Source organism: Salvelinus fontinalis, chromosome 36 (genome assembly GCF_029448725.1).
Source record: "Salvelinus fontinalis isolate EN_2023a chromosome 36, ASM2944872v1, whole genome shotgun sequence".
NCBI classification, from domain to species: domain Eukaryota; kingdom Metazoa; phylum Chordata; class Actinopteri; order Salmoniformes; family Salmonidae; genus Salvelinus; species Salvelinus fontinalis.
Window position 1 is genome coordinate 10,293,034 of NC_074700.1, and position 12,949 is coordinate 10,305,982.

The 12,949-nt window shown below is 46.1% G+C and overlaps 1 protein-coding gene across 50 annotated transcripts in view; it reads left to right on the plus strand.

The window, feature by feature from the left end:
- LOC129835195 (receptor-type tyrosine-protein phosphatase delta-like) overlaps window positions 1-12,949 on the plus strand; it is a 678,254-nt gene that overhangs the window by 266,809 nt on the left and 398,496 nt on the right. For all 50 annotated transcript variants that reach the window (XM_055900635.1, XM_055900637.1, XM_055900636.1 and 47 more), the window contains exon 6: window positions 5,378-5,489. The gene's annotated coding sequence lies outside the window, so the exon portion shown is untranslated. The remainder of the gene's footprint in view (window positions 1-5,377; window positions 5,490-12,949) is intronic.

Genomic DNA, 12,949 nt, shown 5'->3' on the forward strand with positions numbered 1-12,949 from the left:
TCACACCAAACAGTGCAGCCAGAATAACAGCAAAGTAGCTGCATACATTCATAATAATGAGCTAGTGATGTGCGATTTCCTGACATAGGACACTTTGAGGAGGACACTTTTCAGAGGAGCTTGCCAATACACAGCTAACACAATAATTTCAATGCTGGAAAAACAGCATACTAGCTGCATTTTGTTTTGATTGACCTGTTTTCTATTGAAATGTCTTTGTATATATCCATAAAATTATGGTGATTCATGATTTCGATTGGCTGAGAAAAGATTTCTGTCTCGTCCTGACACGTTAATCCTCAATGGGACAGTGAAGATCACATTTCAATTCTGAAACTATGTTGCAAAGGTCAGAGAGACAGATAGCAAGGTTTATACAAATATCCGCTGCTGAAAACCAAATGCTAGCTTAAAAGAAGGGGAGATAATGTCTAGATGCTTTTCAACAGTGGAGATACATTTTTGAAATTGCCTGGTTGAGCTGATGTGACAGTGGATTGTGCAGTGAGATGGAACAATGAATAGGCATTTAAACTTCATAGCCTTGTGGTAACTTGTGGAATAGACACCAGTTGCAATGCAGCTTTAACCAATCAGCATCCAGGATTAGACCCACCGTTGAATAAAGGGAAATAATGCATGCTCTAGAAGTCCCTTCAAGCCAATCAGAGGCCAGAATTCAGATCAACTTTATTATCCCACCATGAGGAAATTAATTTTGTCATGTGCTTAAAAAGACGGTACATAAAACATGAAAACACAGAAACTACACAAAATAATTCATTCAAAGTGCTATAGCTACACATGGAAAGTGAAAGTGCAATATGCCTTATACTCGAGGGACCAACAGACTATGTATTAAACAGCCTAATGGCTGTTGGAATAAAAGAGTCCCCATATCTATCTGTTCTAATTTTATTTTGAATAAGTCTCTTTCATGGTTGAGGTAGATCGCAACTTTAAAACACTTTAAACAAAAAAAAACACGGAAGAGACGAGCACAAATGACCATGTCGCTGCAAGAACAGACACCAGTAGCATACCTATGGCGGAGGGTCATAAAGCAAATGCCGTGTTATAAGTAAGCACATACTGTACTGTAAGCTTTCTCATACATTTTTTCCACATGGTTACCAACTTCATGAACACTTTTTTTGAGCAGTATATTATGTATTATCATAGGCCATGTTTTTGAATACACTGATACTATGTAATCACTATAGCTCATCGGGGAGCAAACAACTCTCCTACTCTGTGTAAATAGGCCATTCAAAACACACCATGATCCAAATTCCAACATCCCATCTACAATATGCTTTCATCAAAACACAATCCTATCCATGGCCATTTGCCAAAAGTATACAATATATTGTATTTGATGACATGCAATTTTTTTTTAAGATCGTATCTTATTAACATGTTGTTAATAATGTCCACATTTATGGAATTGCTTAGAGGTTACATGGATATGCTATCCTTGTTTTGGGAGTTTATTTTCTCTTCAGAGGCACGCACTCAAAAGAAATACAGCTCTTTATCAAAATAAACACCTTGTGTTGGCGTGTATTTACACATACAGTGACTGAAGGTGTGTTGGAAAAGCTCAATAATTATATTTCATTGAGGTAGTAGTGGAAAAACAACAACATACTGGAGATACTGTCGAGATGAGAAAAGGAGCGTGGTGACTAATTTATGGTAATGTCGGCAATGACTTACTTAAAGACATGCTCAGGAACTTTGGCACACACTCGGTTCGCGAATTACAGCCGGCACTCTGTTCAGAGGTGCTAAGTACTCTCGCCCATCGGCCAGCAAACGCTATTGGTGTGGCTGAGCCCTTATAATGTGGCATTTGTAGTAACTAATTCTCTAACAGCGTGGTAACTTCTTTTTCCAAGAAGTTGAATGTTGTCTTTCTAATAAAATGACTCAAGTCAACATGAACACATGACCACGACGGGGATGGCTAAGATCAATAGGCTCCCCAGAGAGGATTGTGGGTACAGTTGTAATTGGTGCGCCTGTTTGTCTCCCGGTCCCTGTTCCCCTGTCAGGGGAGAATGCCATATGCCAGTGCAAAGGTTCTCTCCGTGTCTATAGAATCTCCAATGAACTCATCAAATGCTGCTGGAGAGTTTTCGAAGCAGACTCTTTCTCATGAAATTTATAGCCAGATCTTTTTTCCATAACACCTTGCTTTTTCACTCAGGGGAGATAGCAGGTTGCCTAGCGGTTTTGGCCAGAAACAAAAAGGCCGCTGGTTTGAATTCCTGAGCAGGCAAGTGGGGAAATATCTGCCGGTGTGCCCTTGAGCAAGGCAGTTAACCCCCATCAACAACTACTCCACGGGAGCCAATGATGTGGATTAAGGCAACCCCCGCACCTCTCTGATTCAGAGGGGTTGGGTTAAATGCGGAAGACACATTTCGGTTGAATGCATTCCGTTGTGCAACTGACTAGGTATCCTATTTTCTAGCTGACTCTTGCTGCACTTGTATTTCTTAACGGTTCGTATGCGGTTTTCTTGCAGTCCATAATAGATTCTGCTTCACCTGGTGTTAAATAGATAGACTAAGAGCTATGGGGAGTTAGATGCATTACAGCACATTTCACTCCACAGATGGGTGTTTCAGTGTCTTCAGTGTGATGTGGTTTAAAAGCTACTCTCTCTCGGCACAGGTGGCAAGGGGATCCAAACGAAAGGTGACATTTACAAATGCTGCTGCCGTAAAGTAAAGACATGGGTTAGGAAAACACAAAGGGGCCATGGACTTCATTGCTAAGTAGTAGACAGTGGCAAAACTACAGTGTCATGTACTGGTACTGTTCAGTAGGCCTCTTATGCATGAGTGCCTGAGTACTTTTAAAGAAAGCCATTAACACGTTAACAATATAACTACCTGCCAGAACATTCCATTTGAGCTTTTAAGACTTTTAACTTTGTGACATAGCTATCTGATTCCTCAGAGTATTTTGGTATCACTTAAGTTGAAGTGGCACAAATCCACACATTTTATGACTACCAACTTCTGCTAGTGAACTATAGTTTGAGTTCATGTTAGCAGACAGCTGAGAGTCACTGCAAAATGCCTCTTTACAAAACAAAGGTTATGATAACTGACTTATGGTTTTGTAACAAGGTTAACATTTTGAGTAGACATTTTGAATCGTTCACACCTTGTCAGTTGTCATGAGAAAATGACACAATGTTGTGCTGGTGTTAAAGGCATTATGTCAGGTATCTGTTTGACCATATTTTCATTGCATAAAGCCCACATTTATTCTCCTCAGTAGGATTGTGAGTAAATACATTGTCTCAAGCTGCCTGTGTGCATGTGAGAGTATATATGTGTGTGTGTGTGTGTGTGTATGTGGGTGCGTGTGTATGTGTGTGCGTGTGCGTGTGCGTGTGCGTGTGCATGTGCGTGTGTGTGTGTGTGGTTGTGTATGTGTGTGTGAGAGCATGTGAGAGAATGTGAGCGACTGTGTGAGTGTGTGTGCTTGCACATGTACGCGCACATGTATCTTTGCACACATGTGTGAATGTTTGGAGGGAGCTTGCCAGCCAGCCCGACAGATTATTTATTACGCAGCGCAGCTCGAGGGGACTCTTACCCCAGGGGTCATGTGACCGACATGACAGCGAGCACCATCGCTCTTTGCCCCCGCCCCCGGCGATAGGGAGCCCTGCCAGCACAGGCCTCCTGCCCAAACTGTCAGATTCTGCTTCCCTCTGCTCCCCTCTCTCCCTGAGACACACCCGACTCTAACACTGATGCTGTGATATTACACACCCATTACCTGCTTACTAAAGTGAAGATATATGAATATATGCATATATTACAGTCTGAAATATGTCAGATTTGGGCTTGGATTTAAACAAATGAAAGAAAGCTTTGTGATGCCAAGCAAGATTTCAAATCAAAGTCTATTGGTGATAAAGCGAAATACTTGTGTTTCTAGCTCCAACAGCGCAGTAATACCTAGCAATAAAAAATGTATACAAAAAATTGGGCTTTGGATGTGTTAATACAATCCTGAAACTATACTCCAATCACTTGCTTTTAAGAGAGGTTTGGAAATACACTTACTGTAGCAGCCTGTTGAGATAGAGGACATAGGTCAGGAGTATTTATTTACAGTAGACCAGGTGTATGCATTTACAGTAGATCAGGTGTATTTATTTACAGTAGATCAGGCATACTTATTTACAGTAGACCAGTGTATGTATTTACAGTAGATCAGGTTTATTTAATTTCAGTAGATCAGGTGTATTTATTTACAGTTGATCCAGTGTATTTATTTACAGTAAATCAGGTTTAGTTATTTACAGTAAATCTGGTGATGAAGCAGACTGGATCCAGAGATGTGTTTTACAAAATATACAAATTGCAAGATGAGGATAGTTGTTTACAAAAATACTTAATTCGAGAAAATAATATGCAGCTGGCCAATAGTAATATTACCTCAATATCCCATAGACCTGCCCTAACCTGGCATAAACCTTTCACACCTTTCAAAAAAGTGAAATTCTTAATGAACTGTGAAATACCCCTTCATATGCAACACTGTTGCACAATTCTTACCTGAATGCCCAATACTTTACAAAATGAAAACAAAGACACACATCAGTGTTTAAACGTTAAAATAAACAATGAAAACCCCCTTTAACGTGAGAAACCAAATACAAGAGGCAACCTGTGGCTAAAACGACAACCCTAATCAGCAAGTACTCACTTAGGAGCCAGTTCAAAGCGGCGGTGAGTAGAACAGGTTTTGAAACCAATCAAAGACAAATATGAAACAAAACATTTCTTAAAAACTGATATGATAGCTAGACTCTGGTGTTTGTTCTTTGACATGATACAATCCACCATTTTTTTAAAGGGACTAGCGATAGCATAGCTTAATTAGGTTAGCAAGACTAATCAACTATGTTTTTAGCAAACAACGTTGGTGTGGGGAGAAATGGAGGGAAATGTCCTACGTGATAGCTCACAGGCACACCGTCATAGTCCAAACCATTTCAAATGTGGATATGTTTTAATTACATCTCACGAGAGTCATAATCAAATGCAGTGAATAACTCAATCATGCTTTATCAATATTTTATTAATATCCATGTGAATTCAACATCTTAGACCTATCCTTTGCTCTGTAATGTTAAGTAGGTTTTGTGTCATCCCTGGTCAATTCACCCACAGTTTGTTTAGAGTGGAGTTGCACAATTTTAGTCCTGGAGGGCTGCAGTGTTTACTGGTTTTCACTTTAGTTGTTTAATCAGTGACTGATCAAATTATGCACTGCACAGTTTATTACATGCTCTCTCTCTCTTTCTCTCTCTCTCCCTTTCACTCTCCGTCTCCTCTCCTAGGTGGGGGCATTGGGGGTATTGGTCAGACAGGTGTTGTTGGTGAGAGCGAAGCTTGGGCATCAGGCAGAATGTTGGCATCTGCATGAGTGGAACAGAGGAGCCTCAGTTCTGGGTGAGTTCAGGGCCCACATTCACTATATCTCTGGCACAATAAAACCTTCTGCCCTTCTGCAGGGCATCATGAAGAGCAACTTTCTCAGTGGTGAAAGCATTGAAGAAATATGCTTCTCTCTCTATTTACTATGGTGCTATCCTCAGATAATAGCATCGTTTGCTTTCGCCGAAAAGCCTATTTGAATTCTGACATGTTGGCTGGATTCACAACCAGTGTAGCTTTAATTTGGTATCTTTCATGTGTGATTTAATGAAAGTTTGATTTTTATAGTAATTTATTTGAATATGGCGCTCTGCATTTTCTCTGGCTTTTGGCCAAGTGAGACAGTAGCATCCCGCCTAAACTCAGATTTTTGGATATAAATATGAACTTTACTGAATAAAACATACATGTATTGTGTAACATGAAGTCCTATGAGTGTCATCTGATGAAGACCATCAAAGGTTAGTGATTAATTTTATCTCTATTTCTGCTTTTTGTTACTCCTCTCTTTGGCTGGAAAAATGGCTGTGTTTTTCTGTGGCTATGTACTGACCTAACATAATCGTTTGGTGTGCTTTCGCCGTAAATCCTTTTTGAAATCAGACATGTTGGCTGGATTCACAACAAGCGTAGCTTTAATTTGGTGTCTATCATGTGTGATTTAATGAAAGTTTAATTTTTATAGTAATTTATTTGAATTTGGCGCTCTGCATTTTTACTGGCTTTTGGCCAAGTGGGACGTTAGCGTCCCACATATCCCAGAGAAGATAACAAAAAAAACAAAGGATAGGAGTCAAACTAAGTTAGCCATGATTAGCATCCTATACACATGGGGAACTATCACATGGGATATATACATAAAAGAAAATGTAACGATCTGAGTGTCGGGAGGTGCGAAGTCAGACGCAGGAACAGCAGAGCTTCAATATGTTGAGTCTTTTAATACTCAACTTGAAAACACAATGCCCAACACGGACATACTGGGTGTCACACACAACGGTCCAATGACACAAATAAACGAACCCAGTCCACAATAATAATATCCACTCCCGAAATCCAAAAGCCACAATGAAACAATCCCGCACAAAGAAGCGTACGGGCTGGCTGACTAATAAAGCCACACTAATTAACAATTAACTGAACACAGGTGATACAAATAAACACATAAGGAGGGGGAGGAAAAAGAGTCAGTGGCAGCTAGTAGGCTGGTGACGACGACCGCCGAGCGCCACCCGAACGAGAAGGAGAGCCTGCCTCGGTTGAAGTCGTGACAGTACCCCCCCTCTGACGCGCGGCTCCCGCAGCGCGCCGACACCGGCCTCGAGGTCGACCCGGAGGACGAGGTGCGGGGCGATCCGGATGGAGGCGATGGAAATCCCTTAACATAGATGGATCCAAAATGTCCTCCACCGGTACCCAGCACCTCTCCTCCGGACCGTACCCCTCCCAGTCCACGAGGTACTGCAGGCCCCTCACCCGGCGTCTCGAGTCCAGAATGGCCCGTATCGTGTACGCCGGGGACCCCTCGATGTCCAGAGGGGGGGGGGGGGACCTCCGTCACCTCACCGTCCTGCAGGGACCAGCTACCACCGGCCTGAGGAGAGACACATGAAACGAGGGGTTAATACGAAAATAGGAAGGGAGTTTTAATCGATAACACACCTCGTTTATTCTCCTCAGGACTTTGAAGGGCCCTACACACTGCGGCCTCAGCTTCCGGCAGGGCAAGCGGAGGGGTAGGTTTCGGGTCGAGAGCCAGACCCTTTCCCCCGGTACAAACACGGGAGCCTCACTGCGGTGGCGGTCAGCGCTCCTCTTCTGCCTCCTAGTGGCTTGTTGAAGGGACTCCTGGACGGCCCTCCAGGTCTCTTTGGAGCGCTGTACCCACTCCTCCACCGCAGGAGCCTCGGTCTGGCTCGGATGCCATGGTGCCAGGACCGGCTGGTACCCCAACACACACTGAAAGGGGGACACATTAGTAGAGGAGTGGCGTAGTGAGTTCTGGGCCATCTCGGCCCAGGGAATGTATCTCGCCCACTCCCCTGGCCGGTCCTGGCAATAGGACCGCAGAAACCTACCCACCTCCTGGTTCACTCTCTCCACCTGCCCATTACTCTCGGGGTGAAAACCGGAAGTCAAGCTGACCGTGACCCCCAGACGCTCCATGAACGCCCTCCATACTCGGGACGTGAACTGGGGGCCCCGATCAGAAACGATGTCCTCCGGCACCCCGTAGTGCCGGAAGACGTGAGTGAATAAGGCCTCCGCAGTCTGTAGGGCAGTAGGGATACCGGGCAACGGGAGGAGACGGCAGGACTTAGAAAACCGATCCACAATTACCAGAACCGTAGTGTTTCCCTGAGAAGGGGGAAGATCGGTCAGGAAGTCCACGGACAGATGAGACCATGGCCGTTGTGGAACGGGGAGGGGTTGCAACTTCCCTCTAGGAAGGTGCCTAGGAGCCTTACTCTGAGCGCATACCGAACAGGAGGAGACATAAACCCTAACGTCACGAGCTAAGGTGGGCCACCAATACCTTCCCCGAAGGCTCCCCACTGTCCTCGTCACCCCAGGGTGACCCGAGGAGGGTAGGACATGATCCCACCGAATCAGTCGGTCCCGAACACCAAGCGGTACGTACTTACGGCCCGCCGGGCACTGAGGAGGCGCGGGATCCGCCCGTAACGCCCGCTCGATGTCCGAGTCCACCTCCCATACCACTGGCGCTATCAACCTCGAGGCGGGGATGATGGGAGTGGGCTCGGTGGTCCTATCCTCCGTGTCGTAAAGGCGAGACAGTGCGTCAGCCTTTACGTTTTGGGAACCAGGTCTGCAGGACACCGTGAACCTAAACCGGGTGAAAAACATGGCCCACCTTGCCTGACGCGGGTTCAGTCTCCGAGCTGCCAGAATATACTCCAGATTCTGGTGGTCAGTCCAGATGAGAAAAGGGTGCTTAGCCCCCTCAAGCCAGTGTCTCCACACCTTCAGAGCCCTGACCACCGCTAACAACTCCCGATCCCCCACATCATAGTTACGCTCCGCTGCACTGAGCTTACTAGAGAAGAAAGCGCAGGGGCGGAGTTTTGGTGGCGTACCCGAGCGCTGTGATAGCACGGCACCCACCCCAGCCTCGGACGCGTCCACCTCCACTATGAATGCTAAAGAGGGATCCGGATGCGCCAACACGGGAGCATCCGTGAACAGAGCCTTCAACCTGTTTAAAGCTCCGTCCGCCGCCGCTGACCACCGCAACCGCATCGGGCCCCCCTTTAGCAGTGAGGTAATGGGAGCCGCTACCTGACCAAAACCCCGGATAAATCTCCGGTAGTAGTTGGCAAAACCCAAAAACCGCTGCACCTCTTTCACCGTGGTTGGAGTCGGCCAATTACGCACGGCCTTTATGCGGTCACTCTCCACCACCACCCCCGAGGTGGAAATGCGATAACCCAGGAAGGAGACGGCTTGTTTGGAGAACACACACTTCTCAGCCTTGACGTATAGGTCATGCTCCAGCAGTCTGCCAAGCACTTTGCGCATCAGAGATACATGCGCGGCTTGAGTAGTTGAGTAGATCAGAATGTCATCAATATACACAACTACCCCCTGCACGTGCAGGTCCCTGAGAATGTCGTCTACAAAGGATTGGAAAACAGCTGGAGCATTCTTTAACCCATACGGCATGACGCAGTACTCATAGTGGCCCGATTTGGTACTAAATGCGGTTTTCCACTCGTCTCCTTTCCGAATACGCACCAGACTGTACGCGCTCCTGAGGTCCAGTTTTGTAAAGAACTGCGCTCCGTGAAATGATTCCACCGCCGAAGCGATGAGAGGTAGTGGGTAACTAAACCCAACTGTGATGGCATTTAGACCTCTATAATCAATACACGGACGCAAACCTCCCTCCTTCTTCTTTACAAAAAAGAAACTCGAGGAGACGGGTGAGATGGAGGGCCGAATGTACCCCTGTCCCAGAGACTCCGCGACATATGTCTCCATAGCCAACGTCTCCTCTTGGGACACAGGGTACACGTGACTCTTGGGAAGCGCAGCGTTAACCTGGAGATCTATCGCACAATCCCTACCCGGTCGATGTGGTGGTAATTTCGTCGCTTTCTTTTTACAGAAAGCGATTGCCAAATCGGCATACTCGGGGGGAATGTGCACCGTTGAACCCTGGTCTGGACTCTCCACCGACGTGGTACCAATGGAAACTCCCAGGCACCTTCCAGAACACTCCTCTGACCACCCCTGGAGAACCCCATGTCTCCACGAAATACTGGGATTGTGCCGGGCCAACCAGGGAATACCCAGCACCACTGGAAACGCAGGCGAATCAAAAATAAAGAGACTGATACGTTCCCTATGATTCCCCTGCGTCACCATGTCCAGGGGAACTGTGGCCTCCCTGACCACCCCTGACCACCCCTGACCCTTGAAAAGCACCAAGGTGGCTTAGCAGTTCAGACGTATTTTTCCGTGTTGTCGTGTCGTGTCCTGTATATATATATATTTACACCTTTTCTTCACATATCTTTTATTTATTTTATTATCCAAGAACTCAACTACAAAAGCTTTCCTGCAAAAGCTTTCCTGCAACCCGCTTCACCAATTACAATAAGTACTATTTACCTCAATCTGAAAATCCATCGTGGAAGATAGCCAGGGGCTAATTCAGAAGCTAGCCTGAAAGCTAATCCAGAAGCTACTCCGATAGCTAGCCAGAAGCTAATCTGTAGCTGCCCCGAAATTAGCCGGTTTGCTGGCTAGCGTTGGTGTTTCAGCTGCCCACGTTTTTGCGGTCATCAGCTATTCCTCTAGCTCGATAATCTACCGGCACTTTTGTGCAACGCGACTCGGACCGGAGCATTCCGGGACTTTTTTTCTCTCAGTTTCCCCGGATTCCAACCGCAGCCTCTGGACACGTGCACCTTGATTTCGCAGCTAGCTAGCTGCATACCGTGTGACTATTGGCTTACGTCGACCCCGGAGCTAACTCAAATCATGCTGGAGCTAGCCAGCTGAGGAGTTCCATCACCATCCGGACCCGCTTCTTTGTTGCTGCTGCAGATACGGAACCCCACCGGGCCTTCACGACTGACTGCCGACGTTATCTGCCCGAGGGATTTATCCAACCGGCACCTCCGTCCCGGCGTTACCTGAACGCTCATCTGAGGCCCGCTAATCGTTAGCTGTCTTATCGGCTGCTATCTGAACAAAACCCCACTACACGGAACCTACCGACGGAAACGCACGAGGTATCTACAAACAGACCTCCATCCTATGCTGCTACCGATAGCCATATACCCGGCCAGCTGTCTGGATCGCCACGACCCCAACCAACCTCTACTCACTGGACCCTTATTTATCACTTGATTAAGCTTGCCTCTCCTTAATGTAAATATGCCTTGTCCATTGCTGTTCTGGTTAGTGTTTATTGGCTTATTTCACTGTAGAGATTCTAGCCCTGCTCTCTATACCATATCCAACCCTGCAGTTCCACCACCCACATATGCGATGACATCACCTGGTTTCAATGATGTTTCTAGAGACAAGATCTCTCTCATCATCACTCAATACCTAGGTTTACCTCCACTGTATTCACATCCTACCATACCTTTGTCTGTACATTATTCCTTTAAACTATTTTATCGCCCCCAGAAACTTCCTTTTACTCTCTGCTCTGGTAGCTCTAGGCGACCAATTCTCATAGCTTTTAGCCGTACCATTATCCTACTTCTCCTCTGTTCCTCTGGTGATGTAGAGGTGAATCCAGGCCCTGCAGTACCTGGCTCCACTCCTATTCCCCAGGCGCTCTCTTTTGATGACTTCTGTAACCGTAATAGCCTTGGCTTCATGCATGTTAACATTAGGAGCCTCCTCCCTAAGTTTGTTCTGTTAACTGCTTTAGCACACTCTACCAACCCGGATGTTTTAGCCGTGTCTGAATCCTGGCTTAGAAAGACCACCAAAAATTCAGACATTTTTATCCCCAATTACAATATTTTCAGACAAGATAGAACGGCCAAAGGGGGCGGTGTTGCAATCTACTGCAAAGACTGCCTGCAGAGTTCTGTTATACTATCCAGGTCTGTTCCCAAACAATTTGAACTTCTACTTTTAAAAATCCACCTCTCTAAAAACAAGTCTCTCACCGTTGCCGCCTGCTATAGACCACCCTCTGCCCCCAGCTGTGCTCTGGACACTATATGTGAACTGATTGCCCCCCATCTATCTTCAGAGCTCGTGCTGCTAGGTGACCTAAATTTGAACATGCTCAACACCCCAGCCACCCTACAATCTAAGCTTGATGCCCTCAATCTCACACAAATTATTAATGAACCTACCAGGTACCACCCTAATTCCGTAAACACGGGTACCCTCATAGATATCATCCTAACAAACTTGCCCTCCAAATACACCTCTGCTGTTTTTAACCAAGATCTCAGCGATCACTGCCTCATTGCCTGCATCCGTAATGGGTCAGCGGTCAAACGACCTCCACTCATCACTGTCAAACGCTCCCTGAAACACTTCAGCGAGCAGGCCTTCCTAATTGACCTGGCCGGGGTATCCTGGAAGGATATTGATCTCATCCCGTCAGTAGAGGATGCCTGGTCATTTTTTTAAAATGCCTTCCTCACCATCTTGAATAAGCATGCCCCATTCAAGAAATTTAGAACCAGGAACAGATATAGCCCTTGGTTCTCTCCTGACCTGACTGCCCTTAACCAACAGAAAAACATCCTATGGCGTTCTGCATTAGCATCGAACAGCCCCCGTGATATGCAACTTTTCAGGGAAGCCAGAAACCAATATACACAGGCAGTTAGAAAAGCCAAGGCTAGCTTTTTCAAGCAGAAATTTGCTTCCTGCAACACAAATTCAAAAAAGTTCTGGGACACCGTAAAGTCCATGGAGAATAAGAACACCTCCTCCCAGCTTCCAACCGCCCTGAAGATAGGAAACACTGTCACCACCGACAAATCCACTATAATTGAGAATTTCAATAAGCATTTTTCTACGGCTGGCCATGCTTTCCACCTGGCTACCCCTACCCGGGACAACAGCACTGCCCTCCCCTCTGCTACTCGCCCAAGCCTTCCCCATTTCTCTTTCTCCCAAATACAGTCAGCTGATGTTCTTAATGAGCTGCAAAATCTGGACCCTTACAAATCAGCCGGGCTAGATAATCTGGACCCTTTCTTTCTAAAACTATCTGCTGAAATTGTTGCCACCCCTATTACTAGCCTCTTCAACCTCTCTTTCGTGTCGTCTGAGATACCCAAAGATTGGAAAGCAGCTGCGGTTATCCCCCTCTTCAAAGGGGGGGACACCCTTGACCCTAACTGCTACAGACCTATATCTATCCTACCCTGCCTTTCTAAGGTCTTCGAAAGCCAAGTCAACAAACAGATTACCGACCATTTCGAATCACACCACACCTTCTCCGCTATGCAATCTGGTTTCAG